Source organism: Anoplophora glabripennis, unplaced genomic scaffold (genome assembly GCF_000390285.2).
Source record: "Anoplophora glabripennis isolate ALB-LARVAE unplaced genomic scaffold, Agla_2.0 scaffold301, whole genome shotgun sequence".
In the NCBI taxonomy this organism is placed as follows: domain Eukaryota; kingdom Metazoa; phylum Arthropoda; class Insecta; order Coleoptera; family Cerambycidae; genus Anoplophora; species Anoplophora glabripennis.
In genome coordinates, this window is record NW_019416435.1 from 538,718 (window position 1) to 550,971 (window position 12,254).

The 12,254-nt window shown below is 32.4% G+C and overlaps 1 protein-coding gene across 1 annotated transcript in view; it reads left to right on the top strand.

Annotated features, from left to right (window-relative positions):
- Positions 1 to 12,254, top strand: part of LOC111691526 — a gene marked incomplete at its 3' end in the record, with an annotated part of 336,616 nt that overhangs the window by 237,946 nt on the left and 86,416 nt on the right. The gene's annotated exons all lie outside the window — the stretch shown is intronic.

Genomic DNA, 12,254 nt, shown 5'->3' on the forward strand with positions numbered 1-12,254 from the left:
TTCTTCATTCAAAGCACGTGCCTGTCCAGTTTTGGGCAAAGTCTGTACTGTACCGTGTTCCTCGAATTTGTGAAATATTTTACTAACTGTCCCTTGCCATATTTGGTTTTCGGGATATTTCGCATTAAATAAATCGCGCACTTCAGCCTGACTTCTTATTTTGTCTCCACATCCAAGCAATATCAAGATTTCGATGCGTTGCCTTTCCGACAATACCATTGCAATTCAGTAAATAACTTGATTTTGACACAATAGTAACGTTTCAAACTCCAATTTACAACTAAAGCGAAAAATTAGCCTGGCAAGTAAGTGGTATAAAAAAAAACGCAACATAAAAAATATATCTTTTTTTCGTTAGCAGTGATAGGTACAATTTCAAATTCTTTATTTTATTCTGTGCAAATTCATGGAGAATAACACTGAAGATAATTAAATTTTATTTAGGTGTATTTTAAGTAGGTGTTTTATATAACCCTAGAAATCTTGCTATTGAAAAAATAAAACTTGTTTATTTGGTATGGCTGAATTCGGTTTTCTATAAGCTTTTCAACGAGCCCCCTCATGCCTTATGTTTCCATTTGGAAAAAAAAGTAGGAAAGTAGGAAAGATGGGAAAAAATCAAAATGTTAACGTGTTTCGGCGTTTTAAAAAAAAATTACTCATCCAAAAGATATGAATTTTTTTCCGTATTTCTGGCCATCCCTGTACATAATAAATATAGCATTATGTTTTAAATACCATGTTCCATTGAAATTCCTTAATACAGTATCAATTTGCGAGAAATATGATACATTATGTCCGCGGTTAGTGTGAATAAGAGGAGAAACTTTTTTATTTTACATTTTAAGGAAATAAGGCGCACTTGATAAAAAGCTTTGCTTGAATTTAAAATGAGGTTGCCATGGTGAAACTTAACATTTCATGTACGGGGTGTCCAGAAAATAAAAAAAATCTGAAAATGCCACAAAGTTATTCCAAATTAAACGTACGACATAATTCCAATTTTTGGAAAAATTGGCCTACTTTGATTATTTATAAATATTTACGTTTGCGGTTAAGGTGTGTATAGATCTGCGTTCCGCTCCGAGCACGCGCCTCGCGTTTGCAGCAAGTTCTCTAGATTAGTACGGGGTTTTAAAGTTGCGCACGAACCGCGCGCACACGGCGCACCCCGTACTAATCTAGAGAACTTGCTGCAAACGCTCTCGGAGCGGAGCGCAGATCTATACACACCTTTAGGGTGAATAAGAGAATAAACTTTTTTATTTCAAATATCTAAAAGGTTGTGAATAAAATGACAGTTTATTCTCCACTGTACTTCGTTAAAAACCCCCAACAGTGATTAATTGTCGGATAAATGCTAATTTTATAGCAAAAAATATATCTAATACAGCGCTATGGTTAGGGTGCATCTTTACATAAAGTAGTTCAAAAAATTTTGAGAATCGGATCACTGGCGAAAACACCTTGGTAAAAGAAAAAAAGATGAAGATGCCGCCACTGTGGCAATTCTACAGTCAGTGAATGAATATCCAACCATGTCACTGAGGAAACGCTCAGAATATTTAGGAATTGTGAAAAAGGCGCACATACAAAAAATTTTGAAACAAAATAAAATTCTGACATACAAACCAATTCACAACCACAGTTTGGAGGAAGGTGATGAAGTTCGTCTCGATTGTTGTCTGTGGATCTGAGGTATGGAACTGAATTTCCATTAACAGATTACGTTTTCGGACGAATCCACTTTTTCTACAAATGGAGTACCGAGAATCCTCATTTTACCATCTAGGCGGCAATATTTCAAAAAAAAATAAATGTTTGGTGTGCCGTATTCTTTTCTGGAATAATAGGACCATACTTTGAAGATACATGCAATGGAAACAGCTACCTGAATATGTTCCAAACGCTTTTTATTAATGAATTGGACAATGTAACATTGGCCTACCGAAATTGTTTTTATTTTCAGCATGATGACGGTTGCCCGGTGCATTCTGCTGTAGCTGTTAGGACCTGAACGTTGGCGGAGAAGTGTTCGAATAATGTTTTATTATACATACATTTTTTTTTCCAAATATTATTTTCTATAAAAAATTAAACAATTTTTTGTGCGAATAGTTTTATTTAAAATCTCAAGTAAATTTAGTATACTCTCGTGACATTTTCAGATTTTTTTATTTTCTGGACACCCCAACATGAAATGTTTATTTTCATCATGGTAACTTCATTTTAAATTCAAGTAATTTTTTATCGTGTCTATTTTTCCGTAAAAATTAAAATAAAAAAGTGTTTCCTTTATTCACCCTAATCGCGGACATACTGTATACAGTATGTCTTTTTTATTTTACATTTTATGGAAAAAAGGCACACTCGTTAAGAAGTTGAAGAAAAATTGAAAAATGGGAGAATGTTAACATTTCATATACGGGGTGCCCAGAAAATTTAAACAAAATTAAAACGTCGTAAGAGAAAACTACCTTTATATTTATTCCTTCGAAAAAATATCACTAGAAAAAGTTGTTCGGAATTAAAATTTACGAAAGAAATCTCATTTGTGGTAAAATTAACCCTCTTTGATTATTATTTACAAAAATGTAAGACTATATGGACAGCGGCAAAGAGGTTTCCTCTGTGTCTCTGACAGAAACAGAATTATGGAAAAAGTAGCAATTTTCATTAAATATGATTCTGCAATTCTGTAGTTATCTTACCCTGCGATGTAGAAGGCATTGCTAAAAACTGAAAAAGGAGATTTAAGTGTAAATTTAAAATTCAGGAAATTATCTTTAGATATCTTTAAGTTTTTACATTTGTTTTAAATTTGATAAAACTTTTACCGAAACCTTTCAATTGATGAACCAAGTTTATGGTGATCTTCATTGAAATGTATGGAAATGGAATTGAACATCTCAAAAACATCAATTTATCGCTTTGGCCGAACATTTGGTCTACCGAAAAGTGTGTGCACGGTTTGTTCCTCACAAATTGACAGACGACCAAAAATTGCTCAAAATTCAACATTCGAAGGACATCATCATGGAGGCCAAAAAAGACAAAAACTTCCTTTACAACATTGTGACTGGAAATGAAACGTGGCGTTTTCAATATGATCCAGAAACCAGACGAACCAAAACCCAAAAAATCTCGTTTGGAGAAGCCAAAAGTGAAGACAATGTTGCTGACTTTTACAATTCTAAGGGCACAAAAAGCTAGGCGTTTGGTGTATCGTATTCGTCGCATTCAGATTCAGAGTATCGCACAGAACGCATTTTAATGATTTGGCAACGTGCGACTTTTACCTTTTCGGAAAAAATGCATTTGCCGATGAAAGGAAAGCGTTGTGTGGATGTAGAAGCCATCCAACCGACATCCTGATGGACATTCCGGCCGACGTAGTAAAACACACATTTGACATGCTTTTAGACCCTTCAAATAGCTGTATTGAATTTTAAATAAAATAAATCGGTTTTGACAAAAAACTTTTTGTTCTTATTTTTTTCCCGTTTACTTTAGAACGCACCTTGTATATCTCCGAAATGCAACATTCAATTGTTTTTTTATACTTTCCTTTGATACTACAAGAAAACCATAATTTCTACAATTTTTTTGTAGATAGAAATTCAAAAAAGATGAGGGGGTTAAACTGTTATGTTTATGCCCCTTGTACAAAAATAAATCTTATTGAAAGGGCTCTTTATCGATAATAAATATTGGATCTGAAGTTTCGGAACCCTTTTTAGAACACAGATCGATGTTGCGTGACTGCCAATCTGATTAAATTAACCTTTTGCAGAAACGTCTTTCTCATTAAGTTGATCCATCCTGCTGCTTTCAAGAAACTCAGGAAAATTGTTTTCTGATAGCTACATTGGGTATTTCTGCTATAATTAACTACTTTCAACAAAATAACTGTGCTTTTTATTCTGTGTTATTGCATTTCACTCTGATGTCTGTACGGAGTTATCTAATAGCAAACGAAAATATTGACGATCTTGTTATTTTTATATACTAGCTCCTGAATGTACGGTATCTTTTTCCAAAACATCCTGTATCTATTGTATACATTTTAAAGGACTAACCTTTCGCAAAACTTCATGTAAATCTCTCCATATTCAGAAAAGCTTTGTTAATACAGTTTAATCCTTTGGTAGTAACCGTCAATACGCTGTACATCACGTAATAACTAACTTCTAATTCTATTTATTTATCTAAAGTTTTTGGAAAAGTCGAAAGATAAAAAATATTTGTTCATTTGAGTTTTCCTGTAGATAGAGCAATCAATGCGACATTTACATGTTTTGGGTTCCCTTGTTCCCAGTGGAAATTGATTTGGTATAGTTAATTTTGTTACCACTGGCTGATTGTCTTATTGTGAGTCACTGTTGATAGAGAGATAGAGATACGGATGATTTGAATATCTTGTTCATGTTAAAATATGGTTAAATATTACAAGTCTTCGTAATAAGCGGAAAAAAGATTCGTGCGCTTGCGCTGTTTTCAGATAAACCTCTATTCGTCCAGTTTCCTGAAAATTATGATACATGCCTACCCATATGAGCATTCTGACTCATGTTTTTTTTTATTAATTTTGTCTGTGGTGTGGAAGAGATTGCACTTTTTTGTTCATCACTTAAATAATTAAATAATTATGTAGATTAATAACTACATTACAAAAATACGTATGTCAATTTATTGAATTTGGTATACAATGTACATCGCGTATTATTTTAAAGCGTGTTTGCAAATTAATTACGTGGCTTTACCGGCTTTTGACAAACAACCTGCCTGCGGCTGTAGCACCGTTCTGCATTTCGTTGTTTACAGATTGAACCGTATCAAAGATCATCGTTTGAATTATATTTGTTTGTATGCTCACTGATTAACTCGAAAAAATATTGCCGGGGACTATACGATTCTGAAATGTGACATCGGCTGTTTACCAGTTTGCTCCCACAATCAGATAAACCACCCGCCGAATTCAGATATTGGAGATAAGCTCGCTTTTTTCGACCCTCCCATTCAGGGGTTGTCAACTTTTAAATAACGGGGGACGAACCCGAATCTGCGCCTCACTTAATTATATAATCAATTTGAAATTATCTGATGATGTGAATTACCTAAGTTAAATCATTTTAACATTACATGGTGATACACTTGACTGTGGCCACCACTGAGTTTCAGAAAATGCTAAGAGACACAGAGTGGCATAATTTTATATTGAATCTAAGATCCTTTCTACGATACTTTGAAGACTTTACCTGAAACTCAGTTTCTTATGAGTTAGTCAAGACCACTGAAAATATAAATTTCAAATTTAGAATAGTGCAGTTCTCTCATGGGAGCTTTGAATAAAGACGAACTAGTGCCGTCGATGTTAGGAGGATGTATGTATTTATTTATTTATTCATTCATACGTTTGTTTATTTATTTGTTAACTAAAATGTTATACAGGGTGTTGTCTTGACTAGGTCCGAATTTTGTCAAATTCGGAAATTTTGGAATATCCGAAATTCGGGCCTAATTTAACGTCTTGCCACGCAAATGGAGTTGTCGGGGCCGCTGCATCGCGGTAGTTTGGTGGAGTTTTGAACATGATGGTGGGAAAATTGGAAACATCGGTGAAAACGTCTGATTTCCTGCGCAGCGTCGTTCGGAAAGGGGCTGTTGGCGGCATCGCCCTTCTCAACGTCGATCACCACGAAGACGGCTTTTATGGCTGCTAAGAGCGGTTTTGAGCGCGACGACAAAAAATTTGGGAAGACCGATGAAAATTTGACGACTGGTTATGATTGATGTCGATCTAGGTGATTTTTTTCCGCATGGAAAGTGTGATGAATTTTAAAAACGATCTAAACTGGAACTACGTTACTATGAATTTACTTGAGTCACCAGTTGGTTTTGATGTAGCAGAAGGCTCATACAACTTTTTCTTTACATGATAGTAACTATTTAAAACAAAATTTATATTGTAGTGGAATGTACAGGAACAGAAACTAAAATTTGAGATAACGATAAACGTCAAGTTCGAACACAAATTACATAAATTAATGCAAATAAAGACGAAAACTAATATAAAAATTATACGCACATGCCCATTTAATAAGCTAAAATAATACAAAATAAACTGATAGCTAAGGAAGTTTATTTTAAATTGAAATTCAAATAAAATGTGACAAGAACACAAAAGGACTTTGATTGGACATGTTTCTTTAGAAGTCATTAACATAAAAAAATTACTGCATAACACAGAGCAGAAAGTTGAATAATAATTTTAACGAGGATTTGAGAATAAAATACTCAACACATCATATAATAATTATAATTTTAATATAAAAAGTAAAGAATAAACACATTTTATTGACAGCAACACATAAAATGCATGAAATTTTAGAATAAAAGAGAAGAATTTCGAAATATAGTTGTACGTTTTGTATAATAGTAATTGTAAGAATAATATTTACGTAAGAAACATAGACCAGTAAGCGTTACAAATGAAGACAATTCTTTGAATGTCATTTTAGATGCGGTGGAAAATCCAATAAATTTGACACAACAGGGGGCTTTAAATCATAACATGAGTCGATATTCCATTCAAAAAATTTGCAAACAGGAAAAGTACTTTCATATAAAATTCATTTGTTACAAGAATTGAGTAAAGACATTTATGATCATACTATCGAGTTCTGCGAAGTTATTATGGTTAAGTCAAACAAAAATGTTAACCTTGCCACCTACATAATATTGTTATATATTATATATTGCATTTTGTTTCATACCCAACGATCATAAAAAGTACCTAAATGTTTGGTGTGGCATTATTGGTGGACACGTCGTAGGACCCTATCTTATAAATGGAAAGACCTCTGAACGATATTTATTACTTTTGCAAGAACATATTATTCCAGAGTTTAGACGATTATTCCCAACAATAAGAATCCCGATTTACCGCTAGAACAAATATGGTTTCAACATGATGGGGCTCTTCCAAATTTTGGATGTGTAGTACGGGTATATCTAGATGAAACTTTTTGTAATAAGTGGATTAGACGCAGAGGGGCAACTGAATGGCCAGCTAGGTCTCCTGATATGACCCCGCTTGACTTTTTTCTGTGGGGTCACATAAATGTAGTCTACAAAAATAGGCCGCAAAATATCGAAGAATTGCAGGAAACGACAAGGCATGAAATTTCCACTATTCCTCCCAACACTCTTAGATTCACTACAAAATTTGTTCAGCGAATTCATTACTGTCAGGAGGTAAATGGTGAACACTTTGAGCACCTTCCAGAAGATAGAATTCCAAAGAAAATATTTGTTGTTTATTAAAACTTATTTTCTCTCTTTTTTTATTCTGGCGTAACTATTGTTTTCCTAACATTTAAAATATCCAGGAGAATCATTAAAAATTATTTTTTCGTTTCATGCATTTTTATCAACCCTGAATTATTATGATATTTCATTTTCTGTAAAGAACTAATAATAAAATTAAATGATATCCATATCCTTACCTTGTGTTATTTTCAAAATAATTATCCATAATTTGAGGCCCTTTTTCTTTTATAAATTTGAGAGCAGTAAAAAGTTACTTTCAAAGTTCTCGAAAACGGGTAAGTTTAGGTAAATGACGTGCTATATGAATTTTGTTTAGAATTTCGAGAATAATTGAAATATGGAATAATGTACAGGGTGTTCTATTAAAGAAAGAGCAACTTTGTTTCGTCATGACTTTTCGACTGCTAAACGCTAAAACGCTTATAGCTCCTGTGGTACCAACTGCAATACAACGGCATTACTGTGAAGTTTATCTGAACGTTCCTATTGCAATGCACTTTTCTACAGTACCAATGTAACTCCATTAATCATATGTGAATTATGTTTAAGTTTGATATCAATATCTTTAACTCTTGATCAAAATGAATCAAAAATTGGATTGCAGGTAAGATCGTATACTTATCTCTTGAGAAGAGTCTTGGGAAAAATGTTTTTGTTTTATTAGACATCGATAGTAAAAGTTTATCGCAGCGCCGCTAGTATATCTTTGTATATTTATTTTTCATCTTTCTGTTTTTACGTCTGGTAAACAGAAACTCATACTTTGCTTCTTATACGCCATTCAAGTTTTTCTACATAGCTACTCATTACTTAGACGTTAGGGTGATTACACCGCAAAAGTTTCAATACAAGTTGTTTGTTGGATAACTTTTGTGAGATATGAATTAACAAGATAGCTATTTTGGGGGTTGTGACTTTTTTATAGTTTCTCAAATATGTTTGCATCTACAAGGATGTCTTTAAATATAGACACATGATTAGTTGATGTGAATTAAACAAATTATGTAGATATATAGCGTTAGCATTAAATATCGCAACGAAAAAAGTTAGGTCGAATTTCTCTTTCAGGTTCTACAACTTTTTCCTGATTTGACCTTGTATCTCTTAAGATAACCGAGATTCAATAGTTCGCCTTGTGAAATAGGTACCCTGTATATTTATTATATTTATATGAAGCAAATGATTACAGATAAACTGTTAATTAACAGCAATTATGTAGCTATACGATTTTTATATTCTAATTGCCTTTCGCCCATTAAGATCGTTTATCAAACAACACAGAAAAAGTAAAATCCAATTGAAAGAATTAAAGGCTGATTGTTGGAAGGCTATTAATTTTACAGTCAGAATATAGTCTGCTGAATGCTAGGCAACATTTTATATTACTCACTTGACAGATTGTAATATATCGAAGCATAAATTAGTTGGGCGAAATGTACTGTTCACTGATATTCAGATTTTGTGTGGGAATGTTGATATAACGTTAACTCTGGGTTATTTCAGCGATTTGCCAGAAGTGTAAAAGTTCGAGGAAAATCTTGAAAAGTTCATTAACAAGGCAGTAAGCTAGTTTTTTATACGGAAAAGTTTTGGATAAAATTTGTATTCTGTTCTTTTGTCTGGTAGTTAAATAGTTTTCAGAAGTACAGAGAATTGTAAAAGGACATAAAATTATAAAATATTTTAAGATTCATTATGGTAAATGACTGATGTACAAGGGATGAGATTTAAATATACTATAAAAATAGTTTATCGACAAAAAATTAAACATTTCTTTATTTTTCCATAAAATAATCACCCTCTCTCATGTTTTAGCAATTTAGTATTGCTTACGAAATTTCTATAGGTTTCAACAAAAACACGAATAACTAATAATACGAGTTGTAGCTGTGTTTTGTATTTAAAATCACGAAAATTAAAAGTTTGGCATTTAAATTTAAACTTGACGATCAGGAAAAAAGTCATTTAATTTTAGTAATTGTTTGCCGAGTGTTTTGAAAATGGTAGGGAAGTTTTCATTTAGCGAACGAGTTGACATGCTATAACTTATCAGTGCAAATTGTATGTTATTTCGGTTGTTTAAGTTGTTTGTTTTTCTATTAAATTATTCTTATTCTAACTTTTTTTCAGATGCGCAGTATGACAAAAAGTTATTTGAACTATAAATTTAAAAATACTTGTGAACCGTAAGGTGATAAAAGTGTGAAATTGTACATGATATACAAAGTGATTCACAATTTTTCCAAAAAAATTGGGAATAGATGCGTTACAAATGTGTTTACAATCGATGGACAAAATTTTGAACAGTTGTAACATCGGGCATGTCAAATTGTTTTATTAATTAAAAATTAATAACAACAATAGCGGCAAAGGCAGTTGAATTTGCTGATATAAAATAGGTGTTATAAAATATTATTTTATTTCTTTCCTTCGAAAGAAATTCTTTCAATGTTTTGTCCGTTCATGTTTATTACACTTTGCTGCCGTGCCCGTCGCCGACTGCATGCTTTGCCTTGCACACGGTTAGGGGAGGTTTAACAGTGGACCAATTTTCAGTGCTGCGCAGAAGTGTATTTTTAAATCATTTTGGAACTGCCCTTTTTGATTTTTTTTTACAAAATTGTATTTGTAAGTCCCCTGTACATTCAAATTTTTTTTTGAAAAATTTCTGAATCGCCCTGTACTTAAATTGATGACAGAGGAGGCACAGAAAGTGCAGGAAAGAGTTGCAAAGACAACTGGAATTAGTGCGGGTACAGTGAAAAATGTTATGAAGCAAGTGAAAAATATTGAAAATGGTAAAATCTCTTCGTTCGATACTCGGCATAATATGTAAATATAAAAAATCGTCAAAAGAAAATTTTGATGATTTAGACCGTGTAATGCTATGAAGGACCGTTCAAAGTAGGTATGTAAAATACAGCACCTACTCTTGCAACTAGACACGTAGGTCATAGAAAGTCCCATTAAGATGTGGGATATACTTGTGACAGGGAAGATTTGCGTAAACTTTTGCATATCATAAAATTCCGGCGGTCCAAAGCAAAGACCAACCGACAACTCTATTAATGGAATGACATGAAATCCAAGGCTTGAGGATAAATTCTTCAAGAAAAATTAAATAATACCGTGAAGAGTGTCGACCAATTGTTCGCATATCCATGAATATGATTGTTGTGATGTATGTAAGGGCTCCGAAGACCTGTATCAAAAGGACGACGTTTAGTTTATGTTGGATTGCAAAATGGTCCTATGCCATACGTGGAACTAATTTTTAGCTCAAAAACTAAGTCAGAAAATGATGACAAAAAACTCTCGAAATTACAAAAACTAGTTACAAACGAAATTTATATCAAAGCCGTCATGTTCTGTGTAGAGATTGACAATGCACACACATTATTATGCAAACTAAGAAATGAAGCAATGGTTACGAGTCAAAGTAATTTAATTTGGGGATAATATATTAAAAGTTATATAATATTATAGAAATACATAAGCCAACATTTAAAATATACGAAGGCGATAAAATTTTACAAAAATAAAGTTATTCTATTATGAGATTACCACCATAACACCCTGACCTGAATCCTATCGAATTTGTTTGGGCGTCACTCAAACAATATGTCGCTAGTAAAAATCTCACTTTGACAAACGTAGAAGTTGTGCAATGAATATTTCGACACTAGATTCAGAAGTAATGACTTTAGAAACTGTATTTGGCCTAACTATCGATCAAATTATTATAAAATTTCAAAATGATGATGATTCGAATGGTGGAGATAACATTTTTAATTCTGATACAAACGCCAGTGAAAATTAGAGACAAGACATTTAATATATTATTAGGACGATCTATTATCAGAACTTTGTTCCAATTTGTAACTTCGGATTGTAAATATCACCTGTTCAAGGTCATTAAATAGGATAAAAAATAGCTAGTCTACTTTGAGACAGGTCAAGTATTTGCTCATATATTTAAATATACCGTTATTATTTCAGTTGAAACACTATTTCTTTTATTAATTCTTGTAAAATTTTGATACAGAGCTTAATTTACAAAATATTGCAGCTTCTTTAGACATACGATGGGAACATTTTTATTTTCACATTTTTAAAACGCGTTATGCGCATTGGAACGTGATACGTTCATTTTTTGTGGTTGTTGGCTGCATAAATCAATTCCTCTTGTCGCGTAGTATCAAATTAAAAATATACAGCGTGTCCCACTTGTTCGGGAAAGTCCAATATCTATGTTAAAATGAGGAATATATGGATTTTTTTTACTGTGTTGCCACATTTCTCGGAATGTACAAATTAAAAATATATTCCACTATACAGGGTGTTCCACTTTTCCTGGCCAGACACCAACTTTGATTTTTTAAATGGAAACATACATTTTTTATATTATTTTCGGATTATACATAAAAAATAAAGGGTACTTTGTGTAGAATAGTTCTATTCAAATATTCACAGTTTTTGAGATATCTCTCTTGAAAGGTTTTTCTAGTCGATATTGGCTGCTTACATTTTCTGATACTGACAGCACACAAAAAAGTAAATACTTGAAATGAACCTAATCAGCTTGTATTGAGTAATTCCTAGTCTCATATATCCGCAAGAAGATATTTATTTGAAATGAAAAATATATATTCTTGTTTGAAGAAAAAGATATTATTCATTTAATAGCGCCATAGTTCAAAATAAAACTAAATGCATCATTTCAAATAATTTCCACTCTTGTTTTGAGAAAATCATGTTCTCACATTGATTATAATTTATTCACAAGGAGAAAATCTAACAAGCACTTCAATTCTATCACTTACTCAATGTGTATATACCCATATATTATGTAAATGACATTCATTTTCTTGATCCGATAAATTTACATGGTTTAGATATAATATTTTATTGGCTCTCTTTAA